The sequence below is a fragment of the Dendropsophus ebraccatus genome, chromosome 11 (assembly GCF_027789765.1).
Source record: "Dendropsophus ebraccatus isolate aDenEbr1 chromosome 11, aDenEbr1.pat, whole genome shotgun sequence".
Classification (NCBI taxonomy): domain Eukaryota; kingdom Metazoa; phylum Chordata; class Amphibia; order Anura; family Hylidae; genus Dendropsophus; species Dendropsophus ebraccatus.
In genome coordinates, this window is record NC_091464.1 from 101253047 (window position 1) to 101278066 (window position 25020).

Here is a 25020-nt window from a genome sequence, read left to right on the forward strand (position 1 = left end):
GATAGATAGATAGGAGATAGATAGGAGATAGATAGATAGATAGATAGATAGATAGATAGGAGATAGATAGATAGATAGATAGATAGATAGGAGATAGATAGATAGATAGATAGATAGGAGATAGATAGATAGGAGATAGATAGATGGATAGATAGATAGATAGATAGATAGATAGATAGGAGATAGATAGATAGATAGATAGATAGATAGATAGGAGATAGATAGATAGATAGATAGATAGATAGATAGATAGATAGATAGATAGGAGATAGATAGGAGATAGATAGATAGGAGATAGATAGATAGATAGATAGATAGGAGATAGATAGATAGGAGATAGATAGATAGATAGATAGATAGATAGATAGATAGATAGATAGATAGGAGATAGATAGATAATAGATAGATAGATAGATAGATAGATAGGAGATAGATAGATAGGAGATAGATAGATAGGAGATAGATAGATAGGAGATAGATAGATAGATAGATAGATAGATGGATAGATAGGAGATAGATAGATGGATAGATAGATGGATAGATAGATAGATAGATAGATAGGAGATAGATAGATAGATAGATAGGAGATAGATAGGAGATAGATAGGAGATAGGAGATAGGAGATAGGAGATAGGAGATAGATAGATAGGAGATAGATAGATAGGAGATAGATAGATAGGAGATAGATAGATAGATAGATAGATAGATAGATAGATAGATAGGTAGATAGATATCCCGCCCAGCAGTCCAGGAGTAAGCAGCACTGAACATGAGCTCCTGAGTTTTCATCACTTTATACCTTGTAATGAGCAATTTCTAAGACGAAACCTGGGAAATACAAACTCCATGGGATACAGAAGCGAGCAGCACTAAAGCTCTTCATAAAAAGGAAAAACTTTTTTTGGATTTAAAGGACAAAACAAGAATCTTGCTTTGAGGACAGCCAACAACCATCAGGACAGACCACAAGGCTACAAGGACCATCAACCTCAAGAGTCCAAAGATCCTCAGCAGCCACAGGTAAGAGCTCCTGCTCCAACACCAACCCCTACACCCTCACCAGAAACTGCTAGAGACCAAACTCCATAGAAATAAGGATAATATTTAAAACATGCAAAATCACAATTTAGAGCACGTAAAGTCCAGCAACATAGATGAGCAGAGGAGCCCGGCAGCCTCAGCCAGCAGGGGGTCAGACATCCTGGAGATAACATACTCAGAAGGGCTGCGGAGCATTCAGGCAAGGAAAGCCATAAAAGATGCCACCACCAGACAGAATCCAGAGACCCTCTATGCCGACTTTACTTATAAAGAGCCAATTAGGAGGAAAACGGATGTGGTCTTCTTCACCGAGCAGCCCAATGCCTGGAACAAAGCCTTCTGCAACTATTATGAAAACATCTCAAAGGGCGGCATCAACCGGGGCCGGCAGATCAGGGTAAAGGAAACTGGGGATGAGGAGGACACAGTACTCACCATAAACCTCTATAACACTGGCACCATCATGGTACAAGGAACTGAGGATAACCTCTATAACACTGGCACCATCATGGTACAAGGCACTGAGGATAACCTCTATAACACTGGCACCATCATGGTACAAGGCACTGAGGATAACCTCTATAACACTGGCACCATCATGGTACAAGGCACTGAGGATAACCTCTATAACACTGGCACCATCATGGTACAAGGCACTGAGGATAACCTCTATAACACTGGCACCATCATGGTACAAGGCACTGAGGATAACCTCACTCAGTTTGAAAGAACATTTCCTGATATTAAAAACGAAGCTCAAAAACACAAGCAAGAGCAAAAACCAGAGACAGTCCCCAAGGACCCCCCTGTGTCTGTAGGTGAGGATGCTTCCCACCCAACACCCAACATTCTCAGAGACTGCTTATCTCAATTGGAGAGAGACTTTGTACAGTTCAAGGAGGAACTTCAAAGAAACCAAAGTGACAAAAATGCAAACGACAAAGCACTTAATGAAATAAACAAAGTGAAATGTGAATTCACAGCAGCTCTAGGAGAAATGCAATGTAAAGTACAAGCCCTCCAACAAGAAAACAGCAAGCTACAACAGGAGATAACAGATCTAAAGAGACAAATCCAGAACCAGGACGGGGGCCCAGGGGGGAGCACAGACACAATGGCAGCCAGCATCCAGGACTCTATATCAGAGATCCCGAACAGACCAACAACACCAGAAATAAATGTGACCATACCAACCAACGGCGGACTGATCCAGATGGAGACAGAGCCAACAACTATCAGAGCCGCTAGCACAGACCAGCACAAAGACCCAGCAACACAACCAAGTGGCACCCAGGAAACCATACAGCAAGCAGCCCGTAAGCCCCAACGCGGGGACACTGATACCGTACTAATCATAGACTCTAATGGGAAATACCTTAACATGAGGCGACTTTTCCCCAAAATTAGGGTTAAGAAAATTAATTGTGCAACCATTGAACAAGTCACAGCAGTTATCAATGAACCACACTTTACCAACCCAACCAATCTAGTCATACATACAGGTACAAACAATCTCCAAGACCAGCAGCAACAAATTGCTGAACAGCTGACCCAGCTGGCAAAAACTGCACAAAAGAAGTTCCCGACCAGTAAAATAATAGTGTCCACCCTGCTGCCTAGAAAGGATGTGGCCAGCGATACCATCCAGACCATTAACAACGACCTAGCAGTTAAGATCAGCTCAGTGCCAAACATCACCCTGGCACAACACCCCAACATCAACCACCGCCACCTATACGACAGCAAACACCTCAACAAGCAAGGGGTCAGCCTCCTGGCCAAAGAAATAAAGGACATTGTACTAAACAGAACCCCCCGTCCTAGACCCCACACAGGCCAAACCAGAGACAACAGGGAAACGCCACCAACAACCCAAACACCTCAAGCATCATGTGCTACACCACAAACTGGAAACATGGCCCCATACCCCAAATCAGACCACCAAAGGCAAAAACCATGGAGAAAACCACCTGCCTCACACCGAGAAATAAAGAGCAGAGACCTAGACGAGATAAAGACCCTGCTCAGAACCCTTAGTAGGATACTCATGTGACTGGACAACACAAGCCTTGTCTACCATGCCAGAACCAGTCAGACCCCCAGACCGTCCTACACATCCAGCTCATTACAAGGTATACAGACCCCCTATGACATCCTTTATTATCAGCAGTTGGAACATCCAAGGTCTGAACGCTTCAGCCTTTGGATGTAAAGTAAACGATCCGGACTTCACCCAGAGTCTGGAAAATAGTGACATCCAAATCCTCCTAGAAACCTGGAGTAAAGCAGAGAGTGAGTCCCTGGTGCCCACTGGATACAGGGAAATCTTTGTCCCGGCCCTGAAAAACAAAACCACCAAACTAGGCCGCTGTTCAGGAGGAATACTAGTGTGGTACAAAGCGGAGTTCCATCAGCAGATCAGACCAGTGAAGCGAGGAGACAGCCACATCTGGATTAGAATAGACCGCTCCATCCTCACCGCCCAATCTGACATCTACCTATGCGCTGCCTACATACCACCGCCAGAGTCCCCTTACCACAACCCTGAAACCTTCGAAATCCTGCAAAGGGAAGCCGCCCACTATCAAACCCGCGGAAAAGTCCTCATAACTGGAGATCTCAATGCCAGAACAGGTAGGGAAAGAGACTACCTGACCGCAGACGGAAACATCTATATATATGGGGCAGAGACTGAATGTGATAGCTCAGTACACATGGAGAGGAACAGCTATGACAGCACAGTGAACAAGAGCGGCAAAAAATTGTTGAATCTCTGCCGAAGTTTGGGGCTTCACATCCTCAATGGTCGCACCAAGGGAGACTCCCTAGGAAGGACCACCTTAAACTCCCATGTGGGCAGCAGTGTAGTGGACTACGCCATCACAGATATGGGCCATTCAGACATTGGGGCCTTCATAGTCAATCCACAATCACACCTGTCGGACCATAACCAGATAGTCCTTTATATTAAGTCCACAAACAAACCACCGGGACAAAAACCCCATCAGGCCGGACTTTTCCCACTACATCCATCCTACAAGTGGTCCAAGATGTCGTCTCTCAAGTATAAAGAGATACACACTGAACCAAAAATCCAAGGGATGCTCAACAACTTTAACAACAAGGTGTACCAGAGTAACCCAGAAGGAGTGGACCAAGCGGTAAGGGATCTTAATAATATATTCTACACCATGGCAGAAATGGCTGACCTGCAAAAGAGTAGCCACAAGAAGACAAAAGAAAAAAATCCTAGCGCTTGGTTTGATAAGGAGTGCAAAGGTGTACGGAAGACCCTAAGATCGGCCTCAAATAAAAAGCACAGGGACCCCAACAACACCAAACTGCGGGAGGCCTATGACACAATACAAAGGCAATACAAAACCCTTCTCAGAAGGAAAAAACAGGAGTACACCTTAACCAAGCTCACCCAGCTCCAAGACGCCCTCCAAGAAAACTCCTTCTGGGAACTATGGAACCACCTGGGCACAAAGGGGAAGAAAAACACCCTCCACATTCAGAGCGGCAACATCTGGCTCCAATATTTCAGAGACCTCTATGGAGACATCCCGAAAGAGGAACGGAACCCGGACCAAGAACAAATTATATCAAAACTGAAGACCATGGAGGAGATACTGAAGGACTTCCAAAACCCTCTGGATTTACCTATAACACCGCAGGAGATTTCTGAGAGACTATCAACTATAAGGTGTAAGAAAGCCAGCGGTACTGACGGCATCCCCCCCGAAATGATCAAGTACAGCCCACCAGCAATACAGGCGGCCATAGCAAAACTGTACAACATTGTGCTGAGCTCTGGCTACTTCCCTCGTGCCTGGAACCAAGGTGTCATAACCCCAATACACAAGAGCGGGGACAGGTACGACCCGGCCAACTATCGGGGGGTATGTGTCAGCAGCAACCTGGGGAAACTCTTCAACAACGTCCTGAACCAGAGAATCCTCAGCTTCCTCACCCAGCACAATGTCCTCAGCAAAAGCCAAGCAGGGTTCATGCCGAACCACCGCACCACGGACCATGTCTATACCCTGCACCGCCTCATCCAGAGCCACGTCCACAACACAAAGAAAGGAAAAATATACGCCTGTTTTGTGGACTTCAAAAAGGCTTTCGATTCGGTGTGGCACCCAGGATTGCTTCTAAAATTGCTGGAGAGTGGAATAGGGGGAAAGACCTATGATGTTATCAAAAGTTCCTACACTGGGAACCAATGCTGCGTGAAGGTAAATGGGAAGAGAACGGCTTATTTCCAGCAGAGCCGAGGAGTCAGGCAGGGCTGCTGCCTCAGCCCAACACTCTTCAACATTTATATCAATGAGCTAGCAGTAGCCCTGGAGTCCTCCCCAACACCAGGTCTCACCCTCCATGACACCGAGGTGAAATTCCTTCTGTATGCGGATGACCTTCTCCTTCTATCATCATCTGAGAAAGGTCTCCAAGACCAGCTAGCCATCCTGGAGAAGTTCAGCACCACATGGGCTCTACCCATCAACCTCAAAAAGACCAACACTGTGGTGTTCCAGAGAAGGAAAACAAAGTCAGCCGGGTCCCCTCCCTTCACGCTACACAACCAGCCCCTTACAGCCACCAGCAGCTACACCTACCTGGGCCTGATAATAGAACAGACGGGGAGCTTCAAATCTGCCATCGAGATGCTGAGAGACAAAGCCTGCAAAACCTTCTACACCATCAGAAGACAATTCTACCACCTTAAGCCACCTGTCAGGGTTTGGCTTAAAATCTTTGACTCCATTATTGCACCAATTCTCCTGTATGGCAGCGAGGTCTGGGGTCCTCACACATACCCCGACTGGTCAAAATGGGATTCCAGCCCAACGGAAATCTTCCATCTGGAGTTCTGTAAGCATCTCCTCCAGGTCCATCGGAGCACCTCTAACTGTGCCTGTAGAGCAGAGCTGGGCAGATTTCCCCTACACCTAACTATCCAGAAGAGGACGCTGTCATTCTGGGGTCACCTACATGGTAGTAGTGAAGGGTCCTATCACCATAAAGCCTTGCTACACCAAGGGGCCCCAGGCAAAGCAGAGCCCCAAAACATACCCTCTGGAACCCAGCCCAACCAGACAATCCCACCATACCAGCTCACAAAAGCCGGGATCAGGAACACAATAACCAGGAGACAAGAAGACTACGTCCAAGAATGGAGGGAGGAGGTCAGAGCATCCCAGAAGCTGGCCGTGTACCAGAGCCTGCAGAGGGAATACAGACTGGCCCCATATCTGGAGGAGCTTCCCAACCCCAGAGACCGGAAGATCCTGAGCCGCTACAGACTGAGCGCCCACAACCTGGCCATTGAAACTGGGCGGCACCGACAGAGCTACATCCCCAGGGAGAGCCGACTGTGCCAGCAGTGCGACCAGGAGGCCATGGAGGATGAGGCCCACTTCCTGCTACACTGCTCCAAATACTCAGCAGTGAGGGACACTCACTATAGGAGACTCTCCAACCTCCTCCCAGGCTTCTCCACCATGGAGGAGGAAGAGAAACTGCCCATCCTGCTGGGAGAAGAAGAGACCACAGCGACTATAGTGGCACAATACGTCACTGCCTGCCATAGACTGAGAGGAGCGTGATACGTCATGGACTCCGATACCCCAACCCCGATAGGTCATGGACTCCAATACCCCAACCCCGATAGGTCATGGACTCCAATACCCCGACCCTGAATGTATTCCCCCCCCCCCCCAACCATGATACATCATGAACCCCTGTACACCGACCCCGGGTGAATCCCATTTCCTCAACTCCCTATTCTCCCCATGCTTTGGCAATGCTAATGTGTAACTTGGACCTGCCAATAAAGCCTTTTTGATTTGATTTGATTTGATTTGATTTGATAGATAGGAGATAGATAGATAGGAGATAGATAGATAGATAGATAGATAGATAGATAGATAGATAGGAGATAGATAGATAGGAGATAGATAGATAGGAGATAGATAGATAGATAGATAGATAGGAGATAGATAGGAGATAGATAGATAGATAGGAGATAGATAGATAGGAGATAGATAGATAGATAGATAGATAGATAGGAGATAGATAGATAGGAGATAGATAGATAGGAGATAGATAGATAGGAGATAGATAGATAGGAGATAGATAGGAGATAGATAGATAGATAGGAGATAGATAGATAGGAGATAGATAGGAGATAGATAGATAGGAGATAGATAGATAGATAGGAGATAGATAGATAGATAGATAGATAGATAGGAGATAGATAGGAGATAGATAGATAGATAGATAGATAGATAGGAGATAGATAGGAGATAGATAGGAGATAGATAGGAGATAGATAGATAGATAGATAGATAGATAGATAGATAGATAGATAAGAGATAGATAGGAGATAGATAGATAGATAGATAGATAGATAGATAGATAGGAGATAGATAGATAGGAGATAGATAGGAGATAGATAGATAGATAGGAGATAGATAGATAGGAGATAGATAGGAGATAGATAGATAGATAGGAGATAGATAGATAGGAGATAGATAGATAGATAGATAGATAGGAGATAGATAGATAGGAGATAGATAGATAGGAGATAGATAGGAGATAGATAGATAGGAGATAGATAGATAGATAGGAGATAGATAGATAGATAGATAGATAGATAGGAGATAGATAGGAGATAGATAGATAGATAGATAGATAGATAGATAGATAGATAGATAGGAGATAGATAGGAGATAGATAGGAGATAGATAGGAGATAGATAGATAGATAGATAGATAAGAGATAGATAGGAGATAGATAGATAGATAGATAGATAGATAGATAGATAGATAGATAGATAGATACAAATAAGACATGAAAACACTACATTGCTTCCTATCACATGAATAAGACACTTTAACAATCTGAAATAAACCCATCCGGTTACATTCACTAATCTAATACTTGTTCCCATAGACTTTAATGTGATCGAATATTCGCGGGATATTCGTACAAATATTGAATATTCGAATATCTCACTATTCGCTCATCACTACTAACCAATCATCCCGCTGTAGGGTTTGATCATATTTCTGAGCAGCCACCTCCACCCCCCTCAAGAGTTCTGATTCCTTTTGGGAAAAGGATTTCTTTTCCCAGCAAATTTGCTTGAATAGTACGCCCCTCAGAAAAGCCTCAGGCCGTCCCACACAACCAAAAGATCTGCAGAGTTTTTATTAATCTTCCAAAAGGCCTCAAGTTCATTTTTGATAATCTCATCACAGTTAATAACAGACAACCAATAATGATTAACTCTATATGGGAGAGGACCAGCGGTCTTTGTTCCACAACCTATGTCCACCAACAGGGGGGAATGATCAGAAATTGTTCCAGGTTCGATTTTAATCTTCTTTACCAACTTCAAAGCCATATTATTACAGAGAAGCAGATCGGTTCTCGAGGCTGCATCATAAGAGGTAATGTAACAGGTAAACAAATGTTTATCCAGATAGAGGCCATCCCATCTCAGAACAGAATCTTTGAAGAGGGGATCCACCTGAACGCTGCCCCAAACCGGAGTACTTCCTGTCCCTCGCCCTCGCATTATTCATTACACAATTAAAATCTCCAACAATAAACAAAGCATCATAGGAAGTATATTTCAGGAGCTGGGCCAATGTTAGGAGCACATCATTCCTAAAAGGGGGAGCAATGTAAATGCATGCTAGAACAATATTATTTCCATCCAATTTACCATGAAGAAATATAAACCATCCCTTATCATCGACCTTACTGTGGGTAATAGTAGAGTTAAAGGGGTTGTCCGGCGAAAAAAAATTATTCACAGAATAACACACATTACAAAGTTATACAACTTTGTAATGTATGTTATGTCTGTGAATGGCCCCCTTCCCCGTGTTTCCCCCCACCCACGCTAGACCCGGAAGTGTGGTGCATTATACTCACCGCATGTCGTGTCGTCCACGGTCTCCGATCGTCAGCAGTGACGTCTTCTTCGGGAGCTTGGCGGATCTTCCCGAGTGCCGGCCGCCCTCTGCAGCGTCATCCGAAGCTCAGCCGCGATTGGCTGAGCACAGTTATGCTCAGCCAATCGCGGCTGAGCTTCGGATGACGCTGCAGAGGGCGGCCGGCACTCGGGAAGATCCGCCAAGCTCCCGAAGAAGACGTCACTGCTGACGATTGGAGACCGTGGTCGGCACGCGACAGGTAATGTATAGCGCACCACACTTCCGGGTACACGGGTGGGGGTGGTGGGACACGGGGAAGGGGGCCATTCCCAGACATAATATACATTACAAAGTTGTATAACTTTGTAATGTGTGTTATTCTGTGAATAATTTTTTTTCGCCGGACAACCCCTTTAATCTTATTATGAATAAATAACAAAATGCCAGAGAAATAGGAAGAGCCAAAAGAGTGGAACTCTAATTTTGCCCATTTCCTTTTAATAGAGCCAACAGTTTCACTGGTTATGTGTGTTTCTAGACGTCTGACTATAGCAGGTAGGTGTTTATGTAGAACCTCAGTAATTACCTCTCTACTTACTCTATCTGCCATTCCTCAGACATTCCAGCTTAATAAGCTAGTATGACCTGCCATTTAGGAAAAGAGGGGGGGGGGAACAAAAAACAAAACTAGTTCCCTCTCTGGGGGACCGCCACGCCCCCCCCAGCCACCCCTTCTCCCTCCCCCCTACTGTTGTGAGCAGAAATTCCCACGACCCTCACCTATGCCACGCCTCCCGCCTGCTCCAATCCCTGCCCCCGCCTAAGAATACATAAAACATAAGCATAATTATGACGCCCCCTGAGGAAGCATAGCCACGCGAAACGTGCGTAGGGGTCAAGTACTACCACACTGCCATGGGTGAGTCAATATGATCTGATAGATTTGTGTTTACAGATAGTGGCCAGAATTAGGTTTTATTCCTATTTTGGGAGGCCCTCTATTATGTACTAGAGATAGCAACACACAATTGACTCCAGACATCAGGCATTTTTTAACCTAGTGTTGTATGAGTAGAAGCAGTGTATTTTGTAGGACGCCATTTTGCAATCTTTTGTAACTTTTTTGAATTATGTGATACATGTTGTTGTTAATTTTTATGTGAAAATTAAATTATGAATTTCAGCTGAAGCCTTGTTTTTGCTCTTTTTGTATACTATAACTTTTAACATAATAGGCTTTTTTATAGGAGATTTTGTATCGGGTTGATATGGGTATAAAGGAATAGACCCATAATTGACAATTAATTGCTAATACCCATTGGAACGTGTGTTTATAATTATAGTTGTAGCTGGCTTAAATTACTTATTTAACATCTGATACAAAGAAAGACACTCACTCACTCCAGTCCCTCCCCATCTAGCCAGGACCTAACCTCTTTAGGGTTATCAAAGAAAAACAATGAGTTTTTAGATATTTCTCCAATATGTGTGAGTTTGAGCTATTATTTCCCCCCCAGTTACCACCCTTCCGATTCGTTGACTTAGTAGACATATTATACAATAGCAATCAAAGAGGCAAACAACAACAACAACAAAAAGGTACTGACCAAGAGCCCTCCTTACTAAGAATTATATGTATGACAACCAAACTGGGCGCCCTCCATCGGTATTAAGAACCGTACCGCAGAAATTCTTAACACCTGATTGGTGGCATTATTCTCCTGTGTGAATTCTCTGATACTGTGAGGCAGCGTAGAGGACCTAGTTGTAAATAACCCATGTATTTTGCACTCAGAACTGAAAACACAAGCAGTTACAGATAGTGACACCACTGAGAATCTATATCTAAGTATGGATAAGACAGCTACCATTCAGGGAAATAAACATTTGTTAGGATAAAACCTGTTTTCCTGTGTGAATTCTCTGATATTATGAAACAAAGGGACAGTCACATTTGGTCCATAGTCCATGGATTTTGCTCTTCACACTGGGGAGACAGGCAGCTGGTTCTTTGAGCACTGCAGGAAATAATACCACTTGGAATATATATATATATATATATATATATATATATATATATAGACATAACTAAAACAGCAACCACTCAAGACAATGACATCTGCTGTGATAGAACCTGTTTTCCAGTGTGAATTCTCTGTTTGTTAGAGACAGTTGAAAAACTCAAGTTAGTCAGTAGTCCATGTAGTTTGTTCTCAAGGCAAATGAGTCTTCAGAAAGTGCAGAAATATAGCTCCACTTTGGAGAGACTTCTTCCCAGGAAAGGATTGCCCTGTCCAGCAGAGGCGATCCAGCAGTCTCATGTGGCCGGAGTCATTAGGTCCAACAGCCGGAGTTACCAGGCAGCTGGCCGGCAAGGGAGATAATTCAGAGGCCCCTTTTCCAGTCCAAATGTTCTGCTCAGAGGGGAGGAAAGGAGGGGGCAGTTGAGCTGAAGGAAAAAGCAGAGGTGGATAAGGCAAATAAAAACTTCCATCATAAGCCATATTGCACAAGCAATGACCGTCCTGACCATGCAGCTGGAGTGGGTAGTAAAGCAAAAGCTACCTTATAGAAGGGTGCAACAAAGTGTAAAAAGTGCGGCCGGATGGAAATAGCAGTGCCACGAGGTGCCGGCGTCCTGTCACCATGTTAGCAAGTCTCTGCCGGACTCCTTTTTATGGGTCCGCCCAGCTCCGGCCTCTCCGACCGACCAGAGCAGGCCCATTGCAGATGCTGACTCCCGGGCCTTTCCAGAGTCTCTGGGGCCCTCCAGGGCTGGCCGTCTATCCTGCCCAATCCGGCGGCACCAAGCCGCCCGCATTCACTGGCCAAAGCGGGAGTCTCCCTCTCGGTAAGTCCACCGAATCTGCCCGGTCATATCGCACCTTCCTCATGTTGTCCTCCGCCACTCCGCAGTCACCCCTTCTCCACATCCAAGCTACCGGCATCCCCAGGCACCCCTCACTGGCAGCCGGCATCCCATCAGACAGCAAGCCAACTCATGTCTCGGCAGGAGCAGAGGAGCAGCAAGGTGCGTGCAGCTAGCCTAGCATGTTGCTAGCTCCGCCTCTCTCAATTCTGGGGACCTTTACCAAGGGGGAGGGCTTTAGTTTTAGTCGTGTTGACTTTATAGCCAGAAAGCAACCCGAAGGAGGACAGAAGAGCATGTAGCACAGGGAGAGTAGTGAGGGGGTGGACAGGGACAGCAGTATATCATCAGCAAAGAGCATCATTTTAAATTCCTGGTTACCCACCCAAACACCCTTTATATCGGGATTATTCCTAATGGCACATGCCAGGGGCTCCATACACAATGCGAATAGTAGCGGCGAGAGTGGACATCCCTGACGTGTGCCATTGCGTATCGTAAAGGGGGGAGACAGCTGGTGGGGTAACTTAACAGAGGCAGTAGGATTAGAGTAGAGTCCATGGACCATAGTCAGGAAGGGGCCCGTGATGCCAAAAGGGCGCAATGTCTCAAAAAGGAAAGGCCAGCTGAGGTGATCAAACGCCTTTTCAGCGTCTAAACTAAGCATCAGGGCCCTCCCCGACTGCTTGTTCACTGCGTCAATAAGGTCAATAGCTCTACAAGTGTTATCCACCCCCTGTCGCCCAGGAACAAATCCAACCTGGTCCTTATGTATCAATGTAGGGAGCCAATACCCCAGGCGAGTGGCCAACAACTTAGTGTATAGTAAGCACACTCTGAGGGATCTTTATCTGGTTTGGGGATCATATTACACCCCCGGTGCCGGGGTGACAGGCTCCTGACCCCCCGTTAGAGCCCCCTATTCTCACGTGATCCCGCCGGGTCCCGCTTCTGAAGATGGTCGGGTCACGGAGATATCAGCGCCCGAAGCCCGGCGCACGTGCTCCTCAGATGAGTCCAACACTCATAGAGAATGACAGGAGAGTCCAGCGCTCCATCATTCTCTATGAGCGTTGGACTCATCTGAGGAGCACGCGCGCCAGGCTGCAGCGGCTGATATCTCTGTGACCCGACCATCTCCAGAAGCGGGACCCGGCGGGATCACGTGAGAATAGGGGGCTCTAACGGGGGGTCGGGAGCCTGTCATCCCGGCACGGGGGGTGACAGGTTCCCTTTAATGTAGGAATGTAGGAGGGAAGTGGGCAGCTGTTCACTTTTCAAAAAGGCATTAAGCAAAGGGACCAGTTTGGGGAGGAGAAGAGCAGAAAAAGTTTTATAGTACAGGTACGTAAAACCGTCGGGTCCCGGGGCATTACCAGACAGCAGAGACTTCAGAATTTCCTGTAATTCCTCAACAGTTACTGGGGCGTTAAGCTCCTCCAAGGCCTCCGAGGAAAGAGTCGGTAACCGACAGTCCCTCAATAAGTCCTGTATCCGCCGCTGGCAGGCTGCTGGATCCGAGGGCAGGGTGGATGGAAGAGAGTAAAGTTTAGATAGGAAGCTAGAGAACACCAAGGCAATGTCATGGGGGTGGTATTTAGAATTACCGAGATGATCCTTTAGGACATGCGGGGTCTGAGCAGCAGAGCGTTCTGAGAGCAAACGTGCCAACAACGTGTGAGCTTTATTCCCCTTCTCATAGAATCTTGTGGTCTGTATATGGGCTTGAGCATCCCTTTTAAGCCTAGATCCCACTGCTATACAATGCCCCCTAACCACTGCCTTATGAGCCTCCCATAAGGTGGAGTGTAGCTCAACAGTTCCTTCTTTTCAGTAAAGTAGGTGGATATACATTCCTTTATAGAGTCCCTGTGAACCTGAGTCTTCAAAAGTTACTCATTCAGCCTCCAATGACACTGGCGGGTGGGGGAGAGAAGTGAAGCCAAGGTCAAGGCTACATGTCCATGATCCGACCAGGAGATCGGCCCTATGGTTGCTCCCTTTAGCAGGCGCACTGTTGGTATATTCCCAAAGAAATAGTCGATTCTAGCGTACGTCTGGATGCGTCGAGGATGTGAGTAGAAAGTATAGGTACGATCAATGCGCCATAGGTCATACAGGTTGTGATAGCGTACCAGCCTTCTAAATTCTTTAGAGAGTTTAAGTTGATCAGGGGGCGGAGGCTTGTCCGTGACAGAGTGCCTATTCATCATCCCAGATAGGGGGAAGATTAAAATCCCTGTCAATCAGACGCGGCGAAGGAGGGTAGGCTGCCACTCGCCTGAGCACCCTGCGGATAAAGGGGATCTGGGTGCGGTTGGGAGCGTAGACATTGCAAAAAAGGATAAGCTTACCCTGTATGGTGCCTTCCACAATTACATATCTCCCCCCTGGGTCTGAAACAGAGGAGGTCACTTGCATCGGGCAGTGTCGGGACAATAAGATGGCCACACCACAATGTTTGCTACTCGCCGAGGCCGAGTACACCTGGGGGTATTGATTATGGGCAAACCTGAAGTTGGCGTTGTGGTCCTGCAAAAACGCAACATCAGCACGTGCATCTCTTAGTTCCCTTAAAGCCAAACGTCTTTTAACATTGGAATTTAGTCCCTTCACGTTAAGTGATATACATTTAATCATGAGAAAAAGTGGAGTAGGGAAACACACCTATGAAAAGACTCACCCAAACCTGGGAAATGGTAGTGTCACGTAGGAGGAATACCCACGGAGAAGGTGGCCCTGCAGGCTCTACGCTGATCTGAACGTTCAAAAACAGGAAGGTAACTGCGGAGAAACAGGGTAGGGAGAGGGGGGGGGGGGGGACGCAGACATGACAAACACAGAGTTGTAAAGTAGATGTAACAGGGAGACATAATTGTAATGTCTCTTTTCAGTTTGGATACATGTTTTGTTTGGATGCATGTGTGTATATATATATATATATATATATATATATGTATATATGTATGTATATATATTCAGACCTACCTATATCTATTGATTACTGCTTTATATCTGTGTATCGTATATATGTATAGATTAGCTGGCCTTGTATGGCTATGTGTGTGAACCCCATTATAGTTGTGTGTGTGGGAACCCATATGTATACTCATTCCCTTTTGTAATGGTCAATATGTTCGTGTCAAACAGCTGTGAACCTCCCCGGTAGCATCAACACTGGAGGATGCAGTTGGTGGTGTAACAACTGTCTAAATACCAGGATCTATTTTGCTCAAGTTATCCAGCTGGTCAGTCCTGGGAAACTCTTAGCACTACCAGGAATGGTTATGAGTTAGTCCCCTCACCCCTAGCAAAAAATAGTATAAAAACTCCTAGTTTGGTGCAGTCAGGAGCCTCAACTGGAACAGAACTGCTACCAGAGCGCTGTGTCCAGCCAGACTGCTGATTCGACTTCTGGGCCACATGACCTTGTGGAGGGGGCTCCCCAGACTGACCTGAACTCATCTTTATCACCGAAGCTAAGTATAATAAATATTCTTCTACTTTTTCATTAATTGTCTAGTCCTTCATTATACAGTATCTGGGTCCTAAAACATCCAAGTGGCTACAAATGGTGTCAGAAGTGGGATGCTGTATAATGAACCTTGCATAATTATCGTGTTTGTGGGAAAGTAGGGCTGTTAGGCCTAGCTATTGATTGTTGCCTTGTTTGTTGGGGGTCTTGTGCTATAGCATAGGTCCAGGTGAAGGGATTAAGGTTGTGGCTAGGATATGATGGCTGCTAGATTTGGTAAAAAGGGGAAGAATCAGCACACGGGTCCACTTCCCTTGTGGGTGCATAGTTCCGGACACTGGGCTCCCATCGCCCGTGAGTGCAACAAATATGTTGCGCCACAGTGCTTGGCTGACCCCTGTCAAGCAGCTGTGGGGTTAGATCTATCCCGATATAATTCTTCTGAGCAGAAGGCCGCAGCAAGCGTGGGGTGGATTTGCTTGCAGGCGCTACAGGAGGAGACAGCAAAGCGAGAAGCAGTTGAGAAGACAACTGACTCTCTTGTGGACCTGTTTAAGGGATATTGAAAAACATAATGGGGAATTAAGTACTCAATTTTCCAATTATGTTGTCCGTACTGTACAAACACGCAGACGGAGAAAACAAAGACCACCCCCGGGCAAAGGGAGTACATACAGAGTCAGAACTTTGATACAGCAAAGTAATTGGGATGCAGTGGGGGATTGGTCAGGCTCATCTTCATCTGATGAGGAAATAGAAGAGGAAGAAGTGCGTCCCATAGTAACAACAAAATCAAAAAGAGAAGTGTCTCAGAGGGCTACAACTTCTGGGGAACATGATTATACTGAGGGAGCTCAGCAACATTATGTAGAGGAGACACGTACTTATACCGCAGGAGAGCTCACTGAGCTGGGGAATAAGTATAGACAGAAACCAGGAGAGGGATTATTGTCATGGCTCTTAGGGGTATGGGACCTAGGAGGGGATGGTGTTCAATTGAGTAACAGAGAAGCAGTCGGTTTGGGTAGTTTGTGCTTGGACGCTAGAGTTAGACTGCAAATGCGTAGGGCAAGGACTACTGGGAGTACCTTTTCTTTGTTACATCTGATAAGGGATTCCATAGTGCAAGTACATGAGACTCCTTCAGAGCTCATTGATGCTTCACCATGGCATACCCTATCTGAAGGAATCACTAGACTCAGAGAGATAGGCTGTATTGGGGGTCTGCTTACCGAGCCTTTGCCCGTTGATGGTGTGTATGCTGTGGTAACTCAATGGAATGGACCTGACATGGAAAGATTTACAAATTTAATGAAACAGAAAATTTTGATGAGTGCCCCTCCCCCCCTTAAAGCAGCTTTGTTTACTATGCTAAGTGCTATTGATGCTCGGAGAGAAACTGTGTATGAGGCAGCAGCACTGCTAGGACAGCTGGGGGAGCTGGAGAAAAGCAATAAAATGCATAAATCTAGGAAGCTTGAATCCACTACAAATGCAACTGGGAAAGGGAGAACAATAATTACCAGAAAGCAAATGTTTTTTGATCTCTTGAACAGTGGGGTAAGCAAGGCAGACATCGATGGCATTTCCACACCTGACTTGCTTAAACGCTGGAAGGATCTAAAACAAAAGGGTAAATTGTACCAAGTGAGACCAAAAAATGGAATTAGGGACAATTCACATTTTATGCCTGGGAAGAATTCAAGCCCATATGATGCTGCACAAACCGCACTTTCTGAACATTTGAGGCAGGAAAAAGAGGGGGTGGGAAGTACCACAGCCACTAGATTGACATGAAGGCGAGTCCCCTGCCAGTATGAAGAGAGTGTGTGTGATGAAGCCAGGGGACAGACGCCCATATGCTTCAGCTGAGATATACTGGCAGGAGAAAGGCACACCACAAAGGGTTACTGTTAAGGTTAAATTTATATGTTGACCTCTCTCTATGGAGAGAAGCCAAAAACCCAGGTAAAGGATGGTTTTTAAATTATATCTAGAGCTGTAACCTGCAGTATTACCAGCTCGTTACTTATACGTCACGGACACAGATAAGACAATGTATCATGATTATAAGCCTGGATAATAATGGCCCAAGTTTTATTATGGTCATCACATTTTATAGACAGATAAAATATAGGGTGGTAACAAATGCTAATAAGACATAGATGAGGCGGTGCTAGTGATTTAGATATTCAGTCATGCGCAATGGCATCTATATTAGTATTCATTATTATTATTCAAAAAGGTCAAAAAGGTTAGAACAATACATTCTGTGCAATGATAATTTCACATTATTCCCACTGTAACAGACAGGCAGCTTTCCTCTGAGAACGGCCTTGAACGCTGATAAACATGTCTCTGAGGGAAATAGTTCTTGAGACAAAACATTCTTTCTAGTGTCATATCAGAAGTTTTCCAAGGTAAGAAATTGTCCAACTATATGTTAACCCTATCAGGGACTCTCTAATGTGCTGGAGCTTCTGAGCAAGAGGCCTATATATATATGTAGTCATACAGGTACGGTGCAGGTAGGTAAAATCGCATATCCTGGCCTTATCAGTTACAGCTTTACTTGATACAGGGGCTGAGGTTTCACTTTTTCAGGGACATCCTAGGGGGGAATCACAATCCTGGGTGGCCATTGAAGGGTTAGGAGGACAAAAAACTTGGGCTAAAAGGGTACAATGCAGGTTGAGAATAGGGAAGGGTCCTATATTTAAAGCACAAGTTCTTGTTTCAGATTTACCTGATAATATGTTAGGCATGGACATACTTAAGGGACAGACTATACACACAATGTCTGGGACTTATGTTTTTGGTACCTCAGTCTGTTGTTTTTCTATCTCTGCAGTTAACCCTATCATGCGCGGCCATGCCAAATGGACCCCAGTGTACATCCCTCCGCCTGACACACCAGTGTACCTGAAACAGTATCGCCTTCCCGGAGGACACAAGGAGATTTCAGAGACTATACAAGCTTTGCTGTCTTCAGGAGTACTCCGACCAGCTGTTAGCCCTTTCAACGCCCCCTTGTGGCCAGTCAAAAAACCAGATGGCAGTTACCGGATGACTATCGATTATCGAGGACTGAACAAGGTGGCCCCACCTTTGGCATCAGCTGTTCCAGACATGGTATCCCTTGTGGAACACATCACCCATACTGCAGGGGAATGGCATGCTGTATTGGACTTGGCAAATGCATTCTTCTCGATACCTATTGCCAAGGAATCGGAGGACCAGTTCGCTTTTACCTGGGATGGACGACAGTATACTTTGACAGTGGTGCCACAAGGATACCTGCATTCCCCAACTATCTGTCATGGACTAATAGCCAGAGACTTACAGCAATTGCCTGTGTTGACTTGTACCTTATACCATTACATCGATGACATCATGCTTTCAGGTGCCACCAAGGACGATGTTGCTAAAGACTTACACACTGTGATGAAACATATGCAACAGAGAGGATGGGCCATAAACCCCAATAAAGTGCAGGGACCTGCACAACAAGTAAAGTTCTTGGGGATGATATGGACTGGTCCACAGAAGGTCATACCCGAACCAGTGCTAGACACTATTGCCAATTTAAAAGTTCCGTCATCTGTCAAAGAAGCACAAAGCATTCTGGGTGTGCTGGGATTTTGGCGTTCATTTGTGCCACATTTGGGACTGATTTTGCGGCCTATCTACAATGTTACTAGAAAAAAGACTGTCTTCACATGGGGACCTGAACAAGACAGAGCATTGGAGCAAGCTAAAGCTGCAGTGAGAGCTCCTAATGCTTTAGGTCCTCTCCTGCCTGATCAACCTTTTTTCCTAGATGTGACTGTGACTGAACATGGCCTGTCCTGGGGCTTGTGGCAGAAGGCTGCAATGGCTGGAACTCACAAAACACCTATTGGCTTCTGGTCTAAGCAGTTTTCACTTGCACAGAGAAAGTATAGCCCTTTGGAGAAACAGCTTTTAGCTGCTTACACTGCGTTACAACATGTGGAGCCTACCACAAAGCAACAACCTGTCACTATAAGAACTGACCTACCTATTGCAGGAAGGACTAGGTGCCCGAACGGCTGTGGCGCAAAAACCAACGCTACAAAAGTGGAAATGGTACCTAAGTGAACGTAGGAACCATTACTGGTGAGCCAACAGCTGGCAGGCCATGTGACTTTCGAGGCCACAGAGGAGGAAGCACCACCTTTGCAGATAGGTGGAGGCCCCTGCCAAGAGGCCCCTCCATGGGAACAGCTTACCCCAGAAGAGAGAAAAGAGGCTTGGTTTACAGATGGGTCTGCTACAATCACCAGCCATGGCCGTGTCTGGGTAGCTGCAGCATATCAGCCTGCTACAGAAACAATCATTCATCAAACAGGAGAAGGAGGATCTAGCCAATATGCTGAACTACAAGCCGTGCAAATGGTGATAGAAGAAAATGAAGGATCTATCATAATTTACACAGATAGCTGGGCTGTTTTTAAAGGTCTGACAGCATGGATGGCTACATGGCAGAAAGATGGCTGGACAGTAAATGGTAAAGAGATCTGGGGTGGCCCAAGTTTGTGGGCATTTGTCTGGGAACAAGCCCATCTAAGATCTATTCGAGTAGGGCATGTTGATGCTCACAACAATGAACCTAACAATGACTTGACAGATGCCTTGACACATGTTTTTTCTTGTGAAGAATCCACTGAACTACAATGTTTGGGAGATTGGGCTCATGCTCAGTGTGGCCATAGGAGTGCAGAAGGCACCTATCACTGGGCACAGAAGAAAGGGATTCCCATCACATTTATTCAAGCCAAGGACATTGTAGCTAAATGCCCCATATGTCAGACTGTGAGAAAAAGAGCCACTTTAAAAGGAGATCCAGGACATATATACAGAGGCAAACAGGCTGGACAAGTGTGGCAAGTGGATTACATTGGTCCCTTACCAGCTGGCAGGGGAAATGTCAAGTATTGTGCGACTGCAGTAGATACCTACTCAGGCATGCTTGTCGTATGCCCTACTGCTTCAGCAGATCAAGCAACTACCTTGAAATTATTGACTTTGTTAACAACCTATTACGGGACACCAGTTGAAATACAATCGGATAATGGAACCCACTTCACTGGCAGACAAGTCAAAGACTGGGCGACAGAAAATGGAGTACACTGGGTGTTCCATATTCCTTACTATCCTCAAGCAGCTGGCCTTATTGAGCGCATGAATGGTTTGCTGAAAGAACAAATAAAAAAGCTTACACCTACTCACACACTGAGGGGATGGGATAGGGTGTTAGCTCAGGCCACTCAACTACTGAATCAGCGGGTGGTGGGAGGTTCTACCCCAATTCAACGCATGTTAGGACAGGGAAATGACAGGACCATACCACCTTTGATAGTGACCACAAGGAAAGCCTTGACAAACACCAACACAACACAGATACCAGTGAGGGCACATGAAGACAGGGAATTTGGAAATGCCCCATGGGTGGTGGGAGGAGAAAAAGAATCGCCCCCATGTAATTATCTGATTCCAACTGACATTTTGCATGTTGAGGGAAACAATCATTTTTACTTTGTTCCTGCATCATCTATAGCTGAATGGTGTGATTGGGTGGAGGAAGCGAGGAAAGATGAGCAAGGAGAATACTGTGTGGAACTCATCCCACAGAAGTGGGGTATGTTAGTTAAGGGGGAAAAAGTAGGTGATGTAATAATAGTTCCTAAAGAATTGAAGGTAAAATTGCAAGTGCAAATAATGGAGGCAGGTAGGAAAGTGTGGATAGCGCCAAGTGTGGCGGACAAGAGAGTGCAACCGAAAGTAGGGGAAGTCATAGCGAAAGGACAAGGAAATACATATCTTGTATTGTATGAAGGGACTGATTCTCCTGTTTATCTTCCTTCTTACAGATTGATCCCGATCTAAGCAGAGATGGCCCTGATGATGATGATGATGGTGATTCTGGTGAAACCGTTAATGGGGGATGAATTTCATCATAAACTGGAAGAGCCCTGGAATAACCGATTTCTGAAAATGCATGAATCAATTGCTTCCAGAACTAAATTAACGGACTGTTGGCTTTGCTCCCATTCCCCGATTTCATCAAAGACTATGGCATATTTGGCTATTCCCCTCACACAGGAAGAGGAATTTAGAAAAGCAAATTCACAAGACGACTGGAACCTAAATCTCCCTGACCGGTTCAGTTGGTTAAATCCACTAAACTGGTTCAAGGGAAAAGGTGGATGGATTGGTGGCATTTTGCAACTAACTCTACATCTGTTGTTAGTAGGCATTATAATATACATATGTATTCGTATTCTTATAACATGTATCACCAAATGTACCAGCAACACTGTTCAAGCTCTGCCTCTAAAAATGGGTACCTATTAACTGAAAAGAGCCAGGGGTGGAGTGTAACAGGGAGACATAATTGTAATGTCTCTTTTCAGTTTGGATACATGTTTTGTTTGGATGCATGTGTATATATATATATATATATTCAGACCTACCTATATCTATTGATTACTGCTTTATATCTGTGTATCGTATATATGTATAGATTAGCTGGCCTTGTATGGCTATGTGTGTGAAACTCATTATAGTTGTGTGTGTGGGAACCCATATGTATACTCATTCCCTTTTGTAATGGTCAATATGTTCGTGTCAAACAGCTGTGAACCTCCCCAGTAGCATCAACACTGGAGGATGCAGTTGGTGGTGTAACAACTGTCTAAATACCAGGATCTATTTTGCTCAAGTTATCCAGCTGGTCAGTCCTGGGAAACTCTTAGCACTACCAGGAATGGTTATGAGTTAGTCCCCTCACCCCTAGCAAAAAATAGTATAAAAACTCCTAGTTTGGTGCAGTCAGGAGCCTCAACTGGAACAGAACTGCTACCAGAGTGCTGTGTCCAGCCAGACTGCTGATTCGACTTCTGGGACACATGACCTTGTGGAGGGGGCTCCCCAGACTGACCTGAACTCATCTTTATCACCGAAGCTAAGTATAATAAATATTCTTCTACTTTTTCATTAATTATCTAGTCCTTCATTGTACAGTATCTGGGTCCTAAAACATCCAAGTGGATACAGTAGACAACCAACATTGTAGCATATATGGCACTTGGCCAATGGCCCATACTCAAAGCATAGGGCAAGGGGTAAAGAGAAAACCAAAAAGATTGAAATTCTCAGAAGCAGAGGCTGAACCCCAGAGGGGGAGAAAAAGAGGAGGGAGAAGAAGAAAGAGCAGAGGGACAATCATGGTGTAACCGGTTGCTTTTGATAATAGTCGGAGAAGGCTATAACCACACAGATTAATAGAAAAATAAGAGATTTAATACAGAAAACAATACTTAGCTGCAGTTACAGATGGTACAGATGCATGGTTGTTCCTTCCACAATGAGATGGGGAGCCCCATTGTATATTATGGTCTAATATACACCCATTTTGCTCGATGACCTCCAGGGTGCTGGGCACCTTCCATCCATGGTCCCAGCTGAGGCTGACTAGAAGCTACATACCCCCGACCTTTATAGTAAGTTTGGGTGGGGGGTGATGGGCTTCCAGAAATGTCTATGTAGACCACTGATGACCATGGATGGAAGTTTCCCAGGCCTTGTACATGTTTATCAAGCACAATGGGCACATGGTTTTACAACTACAGCTACAAGGTTTTGACAGCTGAACAACAACAACCAATGTTGACACTACTGGGGAGGTTTACAGCTGATTGACACAAACATATTGACCATTACAAAAGGGAATGAGTATACATATGGGTTCCCACATACACAACTATAATGGGGTTCACACACATAGCCATACCAGGCCAGCTAATCTATACATATACCTTACATTGCTTCCTATCACATCAATAAGACACTTTAATATTCTTTAATAAACCCATCTGGTTACACATGGAATCAGGTCCACAGAGCAGACCCACGCAGCAGGAGAAGAGAATTAGTAGTAGAAAATCAGGTGAACGGCCCCATTTAGACTAGTCATATAGCAGAAATACTAAGGCAAACATAGGTAGACTCAAGCCTTCAGGCATCATGTAGTAGAAGATTCAGGGAGGGTTCCCCGGGGGGGGGAGCGGTGTCCAGGGGAAGACATGTCAGATCTGCGCCAGCGCCTCTTGTTTGTTGCCAAACAGGAGGGAGAGGCGGCAGCGGCAGTGAGAGTGTCCACTCTGCAATTTTGGGAACCGGGAGGTCCAGAGCTTCACAGAACCTTGTGAGATCCAGGAGATCCCACAGCACCGCAGAGCATCCATCCTTACGGGCGGTAAGGGCAAAGGGAAAATTCCAGCGATAAACGATGCCCTTGTCCCGTAGTAGAGTCAGGAGAGGGCGTAGGTAGCGTCTTTTCTGTGGGGTGATCCAGGAAAGATCAGGGAACAGTTGGATTGGTGCCCCATCAAACTCCAGGTCCCGCATGTTCCTAGCCTTAGCCATTATTCACTCCTTCAGCTGGAAGTCATGGACACAACAAATCACATCCCAAAGGAGGAGCGTGGCCGTAGGGCCCTGTGCGCCCTGTCCAGTTTCACTTTATGGGATGTCGGTTCACCCAGGATGGAGTTAAAGATGGCTTCAAGGGTTTCATCCCTCATAGCTTCGGGCAGGCCCCTAAGCCTAATGTTGTTTCGCCTCCCCCTATTGTCCAGATCCTTTATGTGCCGTTGCATGTCATTCAGAGCAGCGGTTTGAGAACTGAGAGTAGTTTGCAATTGGGCTATATAACCCCTTGTAGCATCTTGATCATCCTCCAGAGTCTCCATTCTAGTCGTAATCTGCTGGATGTCCTTTCGCACCTCGGAGATTTCATTACAAGTTTTTTTAACCTCCGAGATCAAAGAGAGGAAATCATTTTTAGTTGGCAGTTGAGACAAAAGGTGGCGGTGGCGAGGCATCTTTAATGTGGGGAAGTTCAGCATCAGAGTTCTGTGTTGTGGGCCAGACACCTGAAGAGGGACTGTTCACACCCAATGGGTACAGCGGGTCAGCTGGGAAGGCACGGATCTCAGCCTCCATATGGGAGAGAATAAAATACAAAAAATGCAGCGCTCAGAGATGGGGACTATAGGAGCATAAAAAATGAAACCGTTAACACGGCATAAAGCACTCACTTCACAGTGGGGGAAAGGCTGATGACATTAAGCCAGACCCCCTCCAGGACGCTTGTAGATATTAAAAGGTCAGTGTATTCCACCTTTGTCACTCCAAAGATTCCGTTTATTTATGGTACTTGGCAACGCGTTTCAGTGGACTACCACCCACCTTTATCAAGCCAACAGATAACAAATAACAAGTAGTATTTATACAATGCATGTACTTACATCATCAAATGGTGTTCGATCATATCCCGCGCCAAACCGGAAATGACGCTACTCGCTAGCGCTCCGGCTTGGCCGGACGTGACCTATCGCAATCCTTCTCACCGGAAGGACCTTGCGTTTCACTAGTGCGTTCCAATAATACCGGAAGTAACTCCGAATAAGATGGATGCGATTCAAGTGCGTTCCACCAAACATAACTTCATATGTAAATAGGAAACTATTATAAATTCATATACTAACAATAATTAAAAGCATGTTAATATGTATACATACAAAAAAATAAAAATAAAAATGTATCTATGGCTATCTATTATAAAGACCGAGAATCATAATCAGGCTAAAAGGTACAAA

At 45.4% G+C, this 25020-nt stretch overlaps 1 long non-coding RNA gene across 1 annotated transcript in view; it reads left to right on the top strand.

Moving 5' to 3' along the window:
• Window positions 1-21411, top strand: part of LOC138768028 (uncharacterized) — a 31744-nt gene extending 10333 nt beyond the window's left edge. The window contains exons 2-3 of the long non-coding RNA XR_011358917.1: window positions 9498-9548; window positions 21229-21411. This is a non-coding gene — a long non-coding RNA (uncharacterized lncRNA). The remainder of the gene's footprint in view (window positions 1-9497; window positions 9549-21228) is intronic.
• Window positions 21412-25020: the final 3609 nt, after the last annotated feature.